We start from the raw sequence: 19,354 nt of genomic DNA on the forward strand, positions 1-19,354 counted from the left end.
ATACTTTAGTATTTTCAGACTTTTTCAATCTTCACGCAATACATGAGCGTGAGCCATGGACATATCACTATAGGTGGAATAGAATGGTGGTTGTGGAGAAGACAAAAAGGAGAAGATAATCTCACATCAACTAGGCATATCAACGGGCTATGGAGATGTCCATCAATAGATATCAATGTGAGTGAGTAATGATTGCCATGCAACAGATGCACTAGAGCTATACATTCATGAAAGCTGAACAAAAGAAACTAAGTGGGTGTGCATCCAATTTGCTTGCTCATGAAGACCTAGGGAACTTTTGAGGAAGCCCATCATTGTTATATACAAACCAAGTTCTATAATGAAAAATTCCCACTAGTATATGAAAGTGACAACATAGTAGACTCTCTATCATGAAGATCATGGTGCTACTTTGAAGCACAAGTGTGGTCAAAGGATAGTAGCATTGCCCCTTCTCTCTTTTTCTCTCATTTTTTTATTTGGGCCTTCTCTTTTTTTTTATGGCCTCTTTTTTCTTATTTAGTCCAGTGTCTCATCTCGACTTGTGGGGGAATCATAGTCTCCATCGTCCTTTCCTCACATGGGACAATTCTCTAATAATTAAGATCACCACACTTTTATTTTCCTACAACTCAAGAATTACAACTCAATACTTAGAACAAAATATGACTCTATGTGAATACCTTCGGCGGTGTACCTGGATGTGCAATGATTCAAGAGTGACATGTATGAAAAATTATGAACGGTGGCTTTGCCACAAATACGATGTCAACTACATGATCATGCTAGCAATATGACAATGATGGAGCGTGTCATAATAAACAGAATGGTGGGAAGTTGCATGGTAATATATGTCAGAATGGCTATGGAAATGCCATAATAGGTAGGTATGGTGGCTCTTTTGAGGAAGGTAAATGGCGGGTTTACGATGCCGGCGAGAGTTGCGCGGTACTAGAGAGGCTAGCAATGATGGATGGATGAGAGTGTGTATAATCCATGGACTCAACATTAGTCATAAAGAACTCACATACTTATTGAAAAAATCTACAAGTAACCAAAACAAAGTACTACATGCATGATCTAGGGGAAGGGTTGGTAGGATTTAACCATTGCGCGATCCCGACCTCCACACATAAGGAAAGCAATCAATAAATAAATCATGCTCCAACTTCATCACATAACGGTTCACCATACGTGCATGCTACGGGAATCACAAACATTAACACAAGTATTCCTTAAATTCACAATTACTCTACTATCATGTCTCTAATATCACCATCTTCATATCTCAAAACAATCATCAAGCATCAAACTTCTCATAGTATTCAACGCACTTTATATAAAAGTTTTTATTATACCCATCTTGGATGCCCATCAAATTAGGACTAATTTTTATAACCAAAGCAAATTACCATGCTATTCTAAAAGACTCTCAAAATAATATAAGTGAAGTATGAGAGATCAATAATTTCTATCAAATAAAACCACCACCGTGCTCTAAAAAGATATAAGTGAAGCACTAGAGCAATATTGTCTAGTTCAAAAGCTATAAGTGAAGCACATAGAGTATTCTAATAAATTCCGATTCATGCGTGTCTCTTCCAAAAGGTGTGTACAGCAAGGATGATTGTGGTAAACTAAAAATCAAAGACTCAAATCATACAAGACGCTTCAAGCAAAACACATATCATGTGGTGAATAAAAATATAACCTCAAGTGAAGTTACTGATAGACGAAGACGAAATATGGGATGCCTTCTGGGGCATCCCCAAGCTTAGGCTCTTGGTTGTCCTTGAATTATCATGGGGTTCCTTGGTTATCCGCAAGCTTAGGATCTTGCCACTTCTTATTCCAAAATCCAATAAATCTTTACCCAAAAACATGAAAACTTCACAACATAAAACTTCAACAGAAAATCTCATGAGCTCCATTAGTATAAGAAAATAAACCACCACTTTAAGGTACTATAATGAACTCATTATTTGTTTATATTGGTGTTAAAACTACTATATTCCAACTTCTGTATGGTTCATACCCCCAGATACTACTCATAGATTCATCAAAATAAGCAAACAACACACAAAAAACAGAATCTGTCAAAAACAGAACAGTCTGTAGAAATCTGTAACTTTCAAATAATTCGGTAACTCTAAAAATTCTGAAATAAATTGGTGGAAGTGCGTAATTTGTCTATTAATGATATGCAAAAAGAATCAACCTAAAATCGCTCGCCAATAAAAAATGACATATATTCTAGTGAGCGCAAAAGTTTCTGTTTTTTATAGTAAGATCGCAAAGACTTCACCCGAGTCTTCCCAAAGGTTCTACTTGGCACAAACACTAATTAAAACATAAAACAACATCTAACCAGAATCCATATGAATTATTTATTACTAAACAGGAGCAAAAAGCAAAGAACAAAAATAAAATTGGGTTGCCTCCCAACAAGCGCTATCGTTTAACGCCCCTATCTAGGCATAAAAACTACAATAGATCTAGGTATTGCCATCTTCGGTATGCAATTCTTTCCTCATCAAATCCTCAAAAACTCTTCGTAATAAATCTATCATTTCTCTTATTTCCCTTCTAGAAGAATAACTTAGATCATGGAAAGGGCTTTGATTTGTAATTTTAACATTTATAAACCCATAGTCAAGATCATCACCGTATATATCATCATATAAAATACGTAGTTCATTCCTTATGGGTTCTTTCATCATTTTATTCAACCAATCCCTATTAAAGCCTACATGAATACCTCTAGTAATCCATTCAAACTCCTAAAAAGCTTCAAGGTACAAAAATTGAGATATTTCAGAATGAGGAACTCTCTTTTTAAGATTTTCACAGTAAGATTGATAATCTAGCTTCCAAACTACGCATGGTTTCTTGATCATACAAAATATCAATAATAGGAGGGTGTTAAACATCTTTTTTATACAAAGAAAAAATATCCCTAGCTTCTTGTTTTATAAAATATAATTCCCGCATATGGATAATAGTGGCAATCTTTTTAGCTATAGGGTGGTTGATGTTGGGGATTTCATAAAACACGTTTTGCAAAGCGGGATGGATGTGCACAAATTTTCTTACTAATTTCTCAACAAGCATAACAATGGCATCAGCGTAACAGTTGGTCTCAAGAAGAATAGTTTTTTTATTAATAGGCATGGATCATGTGCAATCAAAGAATTCTTGGATCATAAGTTTTCCAATAATATTACCACCCCCCCACACGAAAGATTTTTGTTTTATAATTAGGTGGAGTTTCAGTATCATGATTCGAAGAACAATTCTCAAGAGCTTCTTCAAGATTTTCAATGATAACCTCCCCAGTTTCAGACATGATGGCAACAAACCATGCTCACGGACGAGCACACAAGAGGCAAACGAAAAGAGACGAATGGAAGAGGGGCGAAGAAAATCAAAGGTTTTTGAAAATCGTCTTAGAAGTGGGGGAGATGAAAACGAGAGGCGAATGGCAAATAATGTAATGTGAGGGAGAAGAGTTTATGATGGGTACTTGGTATGTCTTGACTTGGTGTGGATCTCCCCGGCAACAGCGCTAGAAATTCTTCTTGCTACCTCTTGAGCATGCGTTGGTTTTCCCTTCAAGAGGAAATGGTGATGCAGCACAGTAGCGTATGTATTTCCCTCAGTTTTGAGAATCAAGGTATCAATCCAGTAGGATACAACACACAAGTCACCTAGTACCTGCACAAATAATCAAGAACTTGCAACCAACACAATAAAGGGATTGTCAATCCCTTCACGGACACTCGCAAAAGTGAGATCTAATAGAGATAGTAAAGCAAATATTTTTGGTATTTTTGTTGTATAGATTGGAAAGTAAAGATTGCAATAAAAAGGAACGGCGACAAAAATTGGCAAGTTGATGGGAAACTAATAGATTCAATATAATGGAAAAGAGACTCGGGGGCGATAGGTTTCACTAGTGTCTTCTCTCAAGATAGCATGTATTACAGTGGGTGAACAAATTATTGCTGAGTCATTGATAGAAAAGCGCATAATTATGATGACATCTAAGGCAATGATCATGAACATAGGCATCACGTCTATGTCAAGTAGACTGAGACGATTCTGCATCTACTACTATTACTCCACACATCGACCGCTCTCGAGCATTCATCTAGAGTATTAAGTTCATAAGAATGGAATAACGCATTAAGCAAGATGACATGATGTAGAGGGATAAACTCAAGCAATATGATATAAACCCCATCTTTTTATCCTCGATGGCAACAATACAATACTTGCCTTGCTGCCCCAACTGTCACTGGGAAAGGACACTGCAAGATTGAACCCAAAGCTAAGCACTTCTCTCATTGTAGGAAAGATCAATCTAGTAGGCCAAACTAAACCGATAATTCGAAGAGACTTGCAAAGATATCAAACCATGCATATAAGATTGCAGAGAAGAACCAAATAATATTCATAGATAATCAAGTTCATAAATCCAAAATTCATCGGATCTTGGCAAACACACCGCAAAAGACTATTACATCGAATAGATCTCCAAGAACATCGAGGAGAACTTTGTATTGAGAATCAAAGAGAGAGAAGAAGCCATCTAGCTAATAACTATGGACCCGAAGGTCTGTGGTAATCTACTCACACTTCATCGGAGAGGCAATGGTGTTGATATAGAAGCCTTCCGTGATTGATTCCCCCTCCAGCGGATTGCCAGAAAAGGCCCCAAGATGGGATCTCATAGGTACAGAATATTGCGGCGGTGGAAAAGTGGTTTTTTGGCTCCTCCTGATGTTTCTAGGGTATAAGAGTATATATAGGCGAAAGAAGTACGTCGGTGGAGCTACGAGGGGCCCACGAGGGTGGGGGCACGCCCTCCTGCCTCGTGGACGCCTCATAGAGTCCTAGACTTCAACTCCAAGTCTTCTAGATTTCTTTTGGTCCAAGAAAGATCCTCGCGAAGGTTCCGTTCCATTTGGACTCCGTTTGATATTCCTTTTCTGTAAAACACTAAAATAGGCAAAAAAATTAGAAACTGGTACTGGGCCTCCGGTTAATAGGTTAGTGCCAAAAATAATATAAAAGAGCATATTAAATCCCATTAAACATCCAAAACAGATAATATAATAGCATGGAACAATCAAAAATTATAGATACGTTGGAGACGTATCAGCGGCCGTACTTGGGGTGAGGGGCTAACCCCTGGCCTTGCCCTTCTATAAAAGGGGGCAGGAATGGTGCTCTTCCGTACGCACCTCATCGTCCTTTTTCCTTCATAGTATTCCCTCGCTTGTCATGGTGAGGGGGCGAGGGCGCGCTGGTACTCCAATGGCAGCGATGAGTGTCGGTGTCAAAACTAGCGGATCTCGGGTAGGGGGTCCCAAACTGTGCGTCTAATTAAGGTCGATGGTAACAGGAGGCGGGGGACACGATGTTTACCCAGGTTTTTGGGCCCTCTCTATGGAGGTAATACCCTACTTCCTGCTTGATTGATCTTGATGAATATGAGTATTACAAGAGTTGATCTACCACGAGATCGTAATGGCTAAACCCTAGAAGTCTAGCCTATGTGATTATGATTGCCTCTACGGACTAAGCCCCCCAGTTTATATAGACATCGGAGGGGACTAAGGATGTACAAAGTCGGTTACAGAGAAAGGAATCTTCATATCCGAACGCTAAGCTTGCCTTCCATGCCAAGGAGAGTCCCATCCGGACACGGGACGAGGTATTCTATCTTGTATCTTCATAGCCCAACAGTCCGGCCCATGCTATGTAGTCCGGCCATCCGAGGACCCCTTAATCCAGGACTACCTCAGTAGCCCCTGAACCAGGCTTCAATGACGAGGTGTTCAGTGCGCATATTGTCTTCGGCATTGCAAGGCGGGTTCCTCCTTAGAATACTCCAAAATAGTCCTCTAACACAAGAAACGTGTCTGCCTATGCAAAACAAATTCCGCACACAATAGTAGAGAGTATAATATTTCACGAGTCCAATCTGCTGGCAACTTTTGGTAGCATGCCATCACATCGTCGCTCGGTCATTGTTCAAATCATTTTTAAGCCTGTCGCTCCATATTTTGAGATGTGGTTCCATTGGCACCTCTTGTCAAAGAAGATATCGTGTCCCCTTATTGCGGGATTCTCATCAATACGGGCATGGGTAATCCAACCGCTCCGTCTACACGGCCCTTAGGGAATAGGCAAGTTTTAAGGCGAGTAGGGAGGCGCTTGATATTCGCTGCCTTTATAAAGGGATAAGGATTCACCCAATCTCTCCCATGCCTTCTCTGCCTCCCCCATTCTCAAGCTCCAACACCCAAGTTCTTGTCTTCTCCGCCCCAAAAAAGCACTCCAACTATGTCCGAATCCGCAGCGTAGGGCAAGTGGATGGCCTCCACCATCAAGGAGAAGGACATAACCCAGCTCCAGGAGGCTGGGTATCTGGCCATGGAAATCGCCTACCGGCTTCCGGCCAAGGGACATATCATCCCTACCCCGGAGCCCCATGAGAGGGTGGTGTTCATCCCCCACTTCGTCAGCGGGCTGGTGAGGGAGTCCTGGATTAGGGGGTCCTCGGACAGCCGGACTATATACTTTGGCCGGACTGTTGGACTGTGAAGATACAAGATTGAAGACTTCGCCCCGTGTCCGGATGGGACTCTCCTTTGCGTGGAAGGCAAGCTTGGTGATGCGGATATGTAGATCTCCTTCTCTGTAACCGACTCTGTGTAACCCTAGCCCACTCCAGTGTCTATATAAACCGGAGGGTTTAGTCTGTAGGACAACGACAATCATGATCATAGGCTAGCTTCTAGGGTTTAGCCTCTACGATCTCGTGGTATATCAACTCTTGTAATACTCATATCATCAAGATCAATCAAGAAGGAAGTAGGGTGTTACCTCCATTGAGAGGGCCCGAACCTGGGTAAACATTGTGTCCCCCGCCTCCTGTTACCATTAGCCTTAGACGCATAGTTCGGGACCCCCTACCCGAGATCCGCCGGTTTTGACACCGACATTGGTGCTTTCATTGAGAGTTCCACTATGTCGTCGCGGTAAGGCTTGATGGCTCCTTTAATCATCCACAACGAAGCGCTCCAGGGTGAGGTTTTCCTCCCTGGACAAATCTGCGTATTCGGCGGCTTCGCACTGCGGGCCAACTCGCTTGGCCATATGGAGCAGATCAATAGCTACACCCCTCGTCATCAAGTCAGGTTTGGAGGCCTGAATTACACCACCGACATCCGCAGAGACTTGTTCTTCGACGGATTCGAGCCCATGACAGGTGCGTCGATCAGTCACAAGAAGCATGATTTAGACTGCCATCGGATGGTGTTCAGGAGATCACACCTGTAACTGCCCCGGCTCTTAGTCCGGAGCAGATCGTGCCATCCAAGGACGTGTGCATGGACCCCGCCACGGAGGCCGCACACTCATCGGCGATAGAGCCAAACACAGATCTCACCTCCAATGAGGTCTATGTCCTTGGACCCTCGGACTCGTCTCCGGCGATAGGCTTCGAACTGCGCACATCCGTGCCTATCAAACCTGATTGGGCACCGATCATGGAGTTTACCTCCATGGATATCTTCCAGCACTCGCCTTTGGGCGATGTGCTAAATTTGTTGAAATCTCTCGCACTGTCAGGAGACTCTTGGCCGAACTATGTCCGGTTTGAGTGGGAAGCGGACGACGAAGAAATTCATTCCCCAACCACCACCCACTGAATAGCCATTGTCGATGACTTAACCGACATGCTTGATTTCGACTCCGAGGACATCGACGGTATGGACGATGATGCCGGAGAAGAACAGGAACCACCGCCTAAAGGGCGCTGGACAGCCACCTCGTCATATGATATATACATGGTGGACACACCTAAAGAAAACAACGGCGAGGAACGGAAGGATGCAACGGAGGATAATCCTCTTGAGAAGCAACCAAAGCGACGACGTCGGCGCCGCTCTAAATCCCGCCAGAGTAAAAACAACGATAACAGCGCAAGAAAGAATAATACCCTGGTCGACTCCAAAGGCAACGACTACCCCATGGACCCAACGATAGAGCAGGATGAGCCAGGGGACGGCGAACATAGTCCGGGGCCGCTGTCCGATTATAGCGATGGCGGAGATAAAACTCATAAACCTGTCTACGGAGAGGAGAACAGTCTGGACGACGATGCACTCATCATCCCGGAAAGGCGTTTGGAACAAGAGAACCTCCATAGAAGGCTTATCACCACCGCGAGGAGCTTGAAGAAGTAGAAGCAAAGGCTTAAAGCCGCGCAGGATACGCTCAACCGTAGATGGAACAAAGTGCTCGACACTGAAGAAAAATACGGTGGCGATGCCACACAAAGAGCTACCCAAAGCGCAAGGTGCTGCCTGAATTCGACGACGAGGCTATAGAGCCTATTCCGCGAAAAAATAATACGACCGATCTGCCGGACCGACCACCCCGTGGCCGCGACTGGGCAGCTAATGGCGCCGCACACAAATCAGCACACGATTTACGTTAGCACCTGGACAAAAAAGCCGGTATGGCCAGGTTCATCTATGGATCTAGGAAGCATACTCCGGCGCAGGATCATGACCACCAAAATGACTATACTGATCGAATACTAGCTCGGAATCAACACCGAACACTACAACCGTCGGTGGCATGCCATGACACATCCAAATATAGGGGTGCCATGCACCCCCTGTGCTTCACCAATGAGGTGCTGGATCATGAATTTCCAGAGGGATTTAAACTCGTAAACTAGAGGCATACGACAGAATGATAGACCCTGCAGTCTGGATTGAGGATTTTATTGTTCACATCCACATGGCTCACAGAGATGATCTCCACGCCATCAAATACCTGCCCCTCAAGTTGAAAGGACCATCTCGGCACTGGTTGAAAAGCCTTCCCGAAAACTCCATTGGAAGTTGGGAGGAACCTGAGGACGCTTCCAGGGCTAATTTTCAAGGGACCTATGTCCAACCTCTGGATGCAGACGATTTAAGTCACATAATCAAACAACCCGGAGAGTCAGCCCATAAGCTTTGGATCAGATTTCTCACCAAGAAGAATCAAATCGTCCACTGCCCGGATGCTGAATCCTTAGCGGCTTTCAAGCACAGTATCCGGGACGAATGGCTCGCCAGACACCTCAGCCAATAAAAGTCAAGGACAATGGCAGCCCTAACAACCCTTATGACCCGCTTTTGCGCGGGCGAGGACAGTTGGTTGGCCCGCAGCGGCACCAGGGACCCAGTCACATACGAAGTTAGGGATGGCAATGGGAAGCCGCAACACAATAAAAACAAGCGTCGAAACAATGAAGACAGCCCAGCAAAGACGGCGGTAGACGCAGGATTCAGGGGCTCTCGACCCGGTCAACGGAAAAAGCCATTCAAAGGTAGCAGAGATGGGTCGTCCAGCCTAAACAAAACTCTGGACAGATCATGTCAGACTCATAGCACCCCCGAGGAACCTGGAAATCACACCAACAGAGAATGCTGGGTCTTCAAGCAGCCGGCAAGATAAACACCGAACACAAGGGGAGGGAGACGCCATGTGAAGACGAGGACGAGCCTCGCCAGCCGAGCACTGGGGGACAGAAAAAATTCCACTAGAGGTCAAAACAGTGAACATGATTTACGCAACCCACATACCAAAGAGGATGCGCAAACGTTCCGCTCTATCGGCTAAGGTGGCACTAGGAGAACTACTGCGATTGTGCCCTGGTTCATTTGGATGAGCACCTCAGTGGAGAAAGCCGAAAACTGACTGTCATGATAAAGCGAGAGACTGGTCAACCACTCGATGACGCAGCGGAATCTTCGCGATTCCTCCGCATTAACGAAGGACCGGTTTCCCAGTCAGGTATGTACGTGCACCATATTCGGATGAACACGGAAGTACCAGGGGCTATATAGTAGCCCCATCGTCAAACTCCTATGGCTAAGTGAAAGTGTTAAAGCTATATAGTATGATTGCCTTGTTCACCGCGCTATCACCTCCTTAACGGACCAAGACATTGGATCAAGTGTGAGTATGCGTTTTTCTGAACACCCCATTATATGAGTGGGGGCTGAAGCCGACGACTGCAAACTTTCAGGTTATATACATACATACATAAACGGTTGCACAGGAGGCACTCAATACTTTACGGGAAAAAGTATAAATATAGCCTTTATAATCAAAATAGCATTGTTTTCACAATTAAGATACATGTCACTGGAACATGGTAATCTTTGAGCACTAAGCCAGTATTGAACGGGCACCTTCTAGGACTTCTTCAGAATAGTGCTCGGGCGAGTACTGACCCCCAGGTGGACCCCTGGTCACGATTTCGATGGCCTCCATCTTTGCCCAATATGTCTTGACACGGGCAAGAGCCATCCGCGCACCCTCTATGCACGCCGACCTCTTGACAGCGTCGATATGCGGCACAACACGAAGAAATCATTGCACTAAACCAAAATAACTATCCGGACTTGGTTCCTTCGGCCAAAGATGATCCACGATAGACTTCATGGCAAGCCCTGACAACCTATGGAGCTCGGCCCACTCGGCCATTTACTCATTCGACAGCAGCGGACGCCTTGGATTATTGAACTGCGACCAGAAGAATGTTCCCACCTCATGATCTTTCTGATCTTTGAAATACTCAGTCGCGTCAGTAGCACTCTTTGCTAAATCCAAGTATGCGTCTGCCGAACTCCACAATTGATCAAGAGGGGCATACTTTGGATCGCCGAACTTCGTCCGCAATAAGAAGGGCTTCCCAGCCGTGATATCTCCTGCTTGACGAAGCTCCTCCCGCGCCGCTCTGATTTCAGAGTGCGTTTCCTTGGCTGCTTCCAAGGCCTTCTTCAAGTCAGCTGCTTTCGCTTGGCTTTCCTTTTCGAGGAGCTCATAGCGGCTGGCGGCATTTTGCAGCTCAAGAGCCATGTTGGCTATTTTATCTTCGCTCTGGCGATGAGCAGCCTGTTCGGCTTTTAACTCTTCGGCTGCCTTCAGGGAGGCCGCATCGCTTCTCATGGCTTCTTCCTTGGCTCGGGCAAGCTCTGCCCGAAGGGTCTCCACGGCGGCAGCTCCATCTGTAGTCATCATGCTCCACTTAATAATTGCTGACCACCCGAATATACATACCCTGTGCCTCGTCAAGCCACTTGTTCACAAGCGTGATGTCGGCATCCGCCACGTCAAGCTGCCGCCTCAATTCAGCAAAATCAGCAGTCCAGTCAACCGCCGGACCCTCAGCCGCCTGCGCATGAAAGTAGTGCTATCATTACCTGAGACTATCATCCTCTGCTTGCCGCCTCTGGACGGCAACTAGAGTCTCAGGCGCTACTATCTATACAGAGCACACATAGCGTGTGCGGTACAGTCAAATATATATATATATATATATTACTTTGCGTACCTCAAAGCATCTTAGTAGGCTTGTAAAAGCTTCATTCAAACCGCTTGTTGCGGACGAAATCCTCTCAACCACCATAGCCATTAAGGTATGGTGTGCCTCTAAGATAGCTTCTTGCTCCAGAAGACCCATTAATGTGTCCGGTTGTACACCGGATAATCCAGGGCTTTTTCTGTTGGTCTCCTTAGGAGCCGAGAACCCTGGACTTCGGGCGGCTGAAGAGTTACCTTCTGGCCTATGCGGATTAGGAGAGACCCTCCGGGATGACACCTCAGGGCTGTCCGCCTCATGAGGCAGGGAGGAAGTCGGAGGCATTTCTCTCTCCATCATCTCCGGAAGAAGATCCCCCGAAGACGAACTTTGTTGAGAAGGGCTATGAGCTGGACTGCAAAACATATGCCTCGGCTATTATTCTCAGGAAAAAGCAGGGCATATTTACTAATGTGCCTTTGTTTACTTACAGCTCGGCTGAAGGTTGGTCCCCTTGTGGGCGTTGCGCGGTAAGGATGCCCTCCGGGGCAGGGCCCCGTGGTGAGGGTTTCTTCCCTCGTTTGGAAACCTCCGTTTCCAAGTTTTTAGGGGCGGCCCTTTGCATCCCGTGGGGGGAGGGGATTTTAGATTCACCTCCCCGATCACCCTCCTTCGCGGAGGCACCAATTCCCTCGGTTTGGATGTGTAGCGTATCAAGCCCGCTTTCCGCTTCTTTATTCCTACCCTCATCTTCTCGTGATGGCACTTGATAGGGTGCGCAAGCCAGCATCCTGGTTAGTATAGGATCCGGCGAGCTTTCGGAAGAGGGGACGAACACCTGATCCTCTCCGCCTTTCTTATCCAGTCCTGGCCGAGGGCAATTTTTCAGAATGATGTTGTGACAAATATAATAACAGCATGTTCGGTCGCGGAGTTACTTACTTGGGTATGTGGACAGTTGCAGTTCACACCTGCATCCTCGGTGGTGTCCGGACACTTTATTCGTGATCCGAAGAATAATCGAAAAATCCCTTCGAGCGTCAAGCCGAAGAAGTGTTGAATAGTTTGCGGTCCTTCCGGGTTGAAATCCCACATACGGAGAGATCGATGTTGACATGGCAGGACCCGACGAACTAGCATTAATTGAATTACTTTGATGAGACTGACGTCCCTCTTGAGGAGATCTCGGATGCGGCTTTGCAATGTCAGCACGTCATTAACTGGCTCCCATTCCAGCCCTTTGTTGACCCATGATGCCAGTTGGGGCAGAGGGCCCGAGCGGAAGGCCGGGGTGGCTGCCTGCTTTGTACCTCGAGGTGTTGTGATGTAGAACCACTCCTGTTGCCATAAGTCGGACACCTTCGGTAAGGAACCCTTTGGCCATAGGGCATCGGCACCTTTGCTTATTATAGTGCCTATGCACTCCCCGTGTCGCCTGTCGATCATCTTTGGCTTCACATTGAAGGTCTTGAGCCACAAGCTGAAGTGTGGGGTGATGCGGAAGAAGGCCTCACACATAGCGATAAACGACGAGATGTGAAGGATGGATTCTGGAGCTAGATCATGGAAATCTAGCCCGTAATAGAAGATGAGCCCTCTTACAAAGGGATCAAGACTAAAGCCTAGCCCTCAAAGGAAGTGGGAAACAAATACAACACTCTCGTTGGGTTCGGGAGTGGGGATAACCTACCCTTGAGTAGGTAGCCTGTAGGGGATTTCGGCGGTCAGAGACCTAGCCTCCCTAAGCTTCCTGATGTCCTCCTCTGTGAAAGAAGAGGCCATCTACCGGCCTTGAAGGTTGGAATCGGACATGGTTGAAGGTCCGAAGCGCTTAGCCTAAACCTTGGGTGTTGGAACTCGAGGTAGGGGAAGGGAAGGATTGGGCGTGGAAAGAAACGGACGGGTCTGGACCTCTTTATAAAGAGGGTGAATATCAAGCGTCCTCCGCGTGGCTATTTGGAACTTGCCTAAAACCGAGGAGTCCTACTAACAGCATGATTGCGTTACCCACACCCGTATTGATGAGAATCCCATGATAAGGGGACACGATCTCTGCTTCAACAGGACATGCCAATAAAACCACCTCGTGATATGTGCGGTAGCAGGTTGAGAAAAACGGTTCGAATAATGACCGGGCTGCAGCGTGATGTCACGTTATGAAAAGTTTTCAGCAGATTAGATTTGTGGAATATTGTGCTCTCTACGGTGGTATGTGGAAATTGTTTTGCAGAGCCGGATATCATCCTCATGTTCAAGATCTTCTACGGAGTATTCAAAGAAAGAACCTGCCTTGCAATGCCGAAGACAATCTGCCCACCGGACTCATCGTCATTGAAGCCTGGTTCAGGGGCTACTGAGGGAGTCCTGGATTAGGGGGTCCTCGGACAGCTGGACCATATACTTTGGCCGGACTGTTGGACTGTGAAGGTACAAGATTGAAGACTTCGTCCCGTGTCTTGATGGGACTCTCCTTTGTGTGGAAGGCAATCCTGGCAATGCGGATATGTAGTTCTCCTTCTCTGTAACCGACTCTATGTAACTCTAGCCCCCTCTGGTGTCTATATAAACCGGAGGGTTTAGTCCGTAGGACAACAACAATCATGATCATAGGCTAGCTTCTAGGGTTTAGCCTCTACGATCTCGTGGTAGATCAACTCTGTAATACTCATATCATCAAGATCAATCAAGCAGGAAGTAGGGTATTACCTCCATCGAGAGGGCCCGAACCTGGGTAAACATTGTGTCGCCCGCCTCCTGTTACCATTAGCCTTAGACGTATAGTTCGGGACCTCCTACCCGAGATCCATCTGTTGTGACACCGACAGCTGGGATTTCCTCTCCACCCATTTGTCCACGGACTCATGTTCTACTACGGGCTAGATTTCCATGATCTGGCCCCCAACTCCATCCTCAACATTTTGGCATTCATTGTCGTGTGTGAGGCCTTCCTCCGCATCCCACCCCACTTCGGATTATGGCTAAAGATCTTCAACGTGAAGCCGAAGGTGGTGAGTGGCCAACATGCAGAGTGCAGAGGCGCCATGGTGAGCAAGATGCCCAACGTCACATGACCCAAAGGCTCCTTTGTGGAGACCGTCAAAGGGTGGCAGAAGTTGTGGTTCTACATCACAGAGCCATGCAGCACCGCCTGGGCCGCGACTTCCGAATTCCGGTCCGGAGCCCCGATGCGGCTCACCTCCTGGCCAGAGAAGGGCCTGGACTGTTCTTCGCGGAACGAGCTGACCCTGCTTCACACGCGCGTCAAGAGCATGACAGACAAGAACATCAAGCTTGTCAATGTGATCCAGGTGATGCTTATTCACTGGATCCTTCCGTGCCAATGCCGGACTTGCCATTTATGGGAGTTCGATCCGGCCAAGAACCAGACCCTGCAGTAGTTCTTCGGCACTACGCACGAAGACATCTGGAAGGTTCTCTTCAAGGCCAACGAGACGCGGCCGGCAACGACCGAGGACCGCGGGCACGACTTTGCGCATCCTACTAGTCTGGTAAGTTTCTTCATGTTTTCAAGGTGTATTCTTTACTTGCATACTCAAGGAAGACGCCTAAGAATCCCTACTAATTCTCTTAGGGCTAGACAAAGAAGGCGGAGCGGATCCAATGTCCTGCTTCACTGCCCGAAGACCCGGAAATCCCGCTTCTGAAGAAGATGCTAGTTCCGGCGCCTTATCAGGCACCGGAGAAGAAGTCCAAGGGGACCAAAGGTGGCCTCCGTCGCAAGGGTGCTTCGGACATGACGTCCGAAGACACAGAGACTCGCTCCTCCGCTACCGAGGACGAAAAGGAGGAGGAGGAGGAAGAAGAAGAGTGCCATCCCCCCCTGAGGGGGCAAGAAAGAAATGGATGGCCTCCACGCATCTGGAGGCCGAGGCGTCCAAGAAGGGGAAAGCTTCCCTCCCAGACAACTCCACATCGGCCACCTACAGCAGCTCAGAATGGTGTCCCTGGGACAAGCCGCTGGCTAAATTTTGAGTACTCAAAAACCCGAACACATTCATATATCTGCCTCATTTCTTCATAGTATTAATATGTTGAATCGTGTATTTGCAGTCCGGCTTGATCCAACCTCGAGCGGTCCTCATCTTTGGGAGATTTGCTGGACTCGGAGGCAATGGACAGCGGGACCCTTCCGGCGGCCTCCTCTCCCAAGGCCATGGAGGACACCGAGGTGCTGTCCCGAAGGATCCCATGCCAGGGAGATGTTCAGGAGGCCTTCCGGGAGGCGCCGGAGGATGAAAAGTTAGCCACCAGACTCATGGGGGAGAGAATACCCATGGAGACTGGTGGTGGGGGCCATATTCAGTTTGGCCCCTAACCAGATAAATTCCGGAGCCTCCTACGGCTCCGCAATTAGGCAAGCAACCTCTTTCGAAAGAAGGAGGTGCGCCTATTCCTTTGGTGTCCTCTATCCATCCACAGGCACCGGACACTCTAATGGAAGCGTTGCGAGGTGCTTCCATTGTTGAGGAGCACCATACCTTTATGGGTACATTGGTTGAGAAGATTCAGTCCATGATGAGTGGACTGGCCGAAGCCTGCACCAGCCTTCTAACAGGCTTTGAGGTAAGCAACACAATTATGTAAAAAGAATGTCACACTATAGACAGTAGCCCCTGAGACACTGTCCGGTGTTCTAAAAGAAAATCCGGACAGAGGATCAAACAAGTTTCGCATGAGACTAACCAGATGAGTCAATGTGAATAAGTAGGCGTCGTTACTGGCTGCGACTTCTCATACTGTGGAGGTTTCCGGACTGAAGCAGAGTCTAGAGTGGGTCGAGGAAGATCTCGGCCGCGTGAAAAAGCAGCTGGAGGATAAACAAGGTATGCAACGACCTTCTGTATGTTCAGTAAGGATGAATAATTTGTGCTGACTAAAGTGCCATGATATTTGCAGGGGCGGCGACCGAGGTGGAGGCCCTCAAGAAGGCGCTGGCCGAGGCCGAGGAGAGAGCGTCAAAGGAACAAGCTACCCGTGAAAAGCATTAGGACAGGGTCAGTGAGGTCCAGCAGGAGCTCCAGGACGCCATCAAGAAGTACGAGTCTTTGGAGCGCAACATTACGGATCAAGAGTCCAAACTTGCCAAGGCCCGCCAAAGCGCACATGATGCCCGAGTTGAAGCCCAGGCTCCCTCCAGGAGATCCAGGAGGCTAGAAAAATTGCAGCAGGTAAGGCCTTTATCATGCAGAGCAAATATGTGAAGAAAAGGTTCCTTTTACTGACCTAGATTTGGATTTCTCCAGGGACGTTTGTGGATCTGATGCGCAGCATTTCGGACGCCGCATAATTCTTCCGAGCCGAAGAGGGGAGCTCTAAGGAGAAGCTGTTTTGGTCGCAATACCTTGCGCCAGAACATTCGGTGCTCTTTAGCGATCAGCTAAAAGAGCTCGTCGTACTGCATAGGGCGGCCGAAATAGGCATGAAGGATTTAATAATTCGCCTATGGCCTGCCGAAGCCATACACAGCAGCTACTTCAGACTCATGAAGCGGCTGGTCAATGCCTGCCCTCAGCTTGATCCCATCAAGCGGTCGGTCTGCATCGAAGGCGCGCGAATGGCCTTCGCCCAAGTCAAGATGCATTGGGTGAAGATGGATGCCGCGAAGCTTGTGACCGAGGGACGGCCCGCGGGCAAGGAGCACCGCACGCCCGAGTTGTATTTTGACAATGTCATTGAGGGATCCCGCTGAGGGAGTCCTGGATTAGGGGCTATCCGGACAGCCGGACTATATACTTTGGCCGGACTGTTGGACCGTGAAGATACAAGAGTCAAGACTTTGTCCCGTGTCCGGATGGGACTCTCCTTTGCGTGGAAGACAAGCTTGGCGACCTGGATATTATATTTCCTTTTTGTAACCGACTCCATGTAAACCCTAGCCCCCTCCAGTATCTATATAAACCGGAGGGTTTAGTCCTTATAGACAGAATCATAATCATCATAGGCTAGCTCCTAGGGTTTTAGCCTCTACGATCTCGTGGTAGATCAACTCTTGTAATACCCCTATCATTAATATAAATCAAGCAGGAAGTAGGGTTCTACCTCCATCGAGAGGGCCCGAACCTGGGTAAAACATCGTGTCCCTTGCCTCCTGTTACCATTCGCCTTAGACGCACAGATCGGGACCCCCTACCCGAGATCCGCCGGTTTTGACACCGACATTGGTGCTTTCATTGAGAGTTCCTCTATGTTGTCGCTGCAAGGCTCGATGGCCTGTCTCGTTGTCAAGGACAGCATCATCTCTAGGGGAGCACTGGCTATAGGCCAAACTCTCTGACTAGGCGGCTTCGTCATGATCGCCCAATCAGCTGCCGCGCCGATGATGACCTCTAGGATCATCACGAATGGCCTCCACGTCAATTCTGAACTCACCGAACAGATGGATCCAAGCGAGCTCTCCTCCCACAATGAGCTCTTGGATCGCATCACCGCTTTGGGAGTCGCCACAGACTATGACCGGATTGGGCTTAAACCCAACCAAAGGGATATTAAATCCCCACCAGTCACCCACGAGATAGCGGTAGTGGAGGAGCCACATACGGATTATCCATCTATTTTGAGGACGAATTATGTCCGGATTACCGAGCTCTCTAAGCCGGATACTCGCTCACAGGAGGACATGACCCAGACCCCGGACTTAGAATCGGGTATCGGGCCAGAAAAATCGGGCAGCACCCCGGATCCCGAGCTATCAAGCCAGGAAGCTCCTCTGCCCCTGGGCTTTAGATCGGATCAGAATCCAGACTCAGCTACACCCACCCACCCGAACTTAAACCATCTCTCCCATATCAGACAAGAGCCCCAAGAGACAGTACATCGCTACTGGGCTAGATTCCTCCTTGTGCTAAACAAGATAAAGGACCGTCGTGAGGAAGACGCAAACTCACTTTTCTGCAAAAACTACACGAACAAAGGGATCCTTAATGCTATAAGTCGCCGTGACATAGTACACTTTGCTGACTTAGTAGCCATAGTACAGAAGTACTATGCGATGGAAAGCGCCTGGAAAACCCAAATAAAATTTTGGGATAGTCCGGCTCTCGCTAAAACCTTTGTCCGAACTAAACGGGCGAACTCTCGTAAGTCAGCCGATCCAATCCCCAAGAAACCAAAGCCCACCCTAGGGCGTGGAACCGTATTGGAAGAATGGCTCAATGGGCCATGAAAACTCCACAGCACGCCGGACACTACATCAACACATAACCTTAGAGCATGTTGGATACTCCGGCAAGTAGCAAAAAGTGGCGAGGATCTTCTTGTAAGCCATAAAGCAGAACAACATCCCGCCAAAGAAAACAATACGGTACTAACAGTTTTAGAGACTTTCGCCTCAAACAATAGGCACAAGCGAGCTCATCGAAATTTCGCTGAAATCTGCCACGTGGCAAAAATAAATCCGTGGAACGACACTGCTATAACTTTCAGTGCCAATGACGAAGCTCAATTCCAGACATTCCGGTCACCAGCCGCTTTGTTCCTTAGCCCAATCGTGGACGGCTTTCGGCTCACTAAAGTACTCATGGACAGCGGAAGTGGATTAAACTTGATCTATGAAGAAACACTCAACAAGAGGGAAATTGATAACAGCCGCATCGAGCAAAGCGGCACAACCTTCAGGAGAATCATCCCTAGTCGGGAAGCACGGTGTGCGGGAAAAATCACACTCGATGTGGTATTCGGCACTCCGGAGAATTACAGGTCCGAAGAAATCACATTCCATGTGGCTCCTTTCAGCAGCGGATACCATGCCCTTTTAGGGCGGGACGCATTCACAAGCTTTCGAGCTATACCCCATTACGGGTACATGAAGCATAAAATGCCCGGATCCAATGGAATCATCAGTCTATCCAGTGATCCGGACATCGCACTTCGCGCCGAAAATAAAATTGCAGCACTAGCCCTAGAAGCATTATCCGAAGCTCTAGCAGCCGAAGAACTAACAATGTTGCGCGCCACCGT

Source organism: Triticum dicoccoides, chromosome 4B (assembly GCF_002162155.2).
Source record: "Triticum dicoccoides isolate Atlit2015 ecotype Zavitan chromosome 4B, WEW_v2.0, whole genome shotgun sequence".
Lineage (NCBI taxonomy): Eukaryota > Viridiplantae > Streptophyta > Magnoliopsida > Poales > Poaceae > Triticum > Triticum dicoccoides.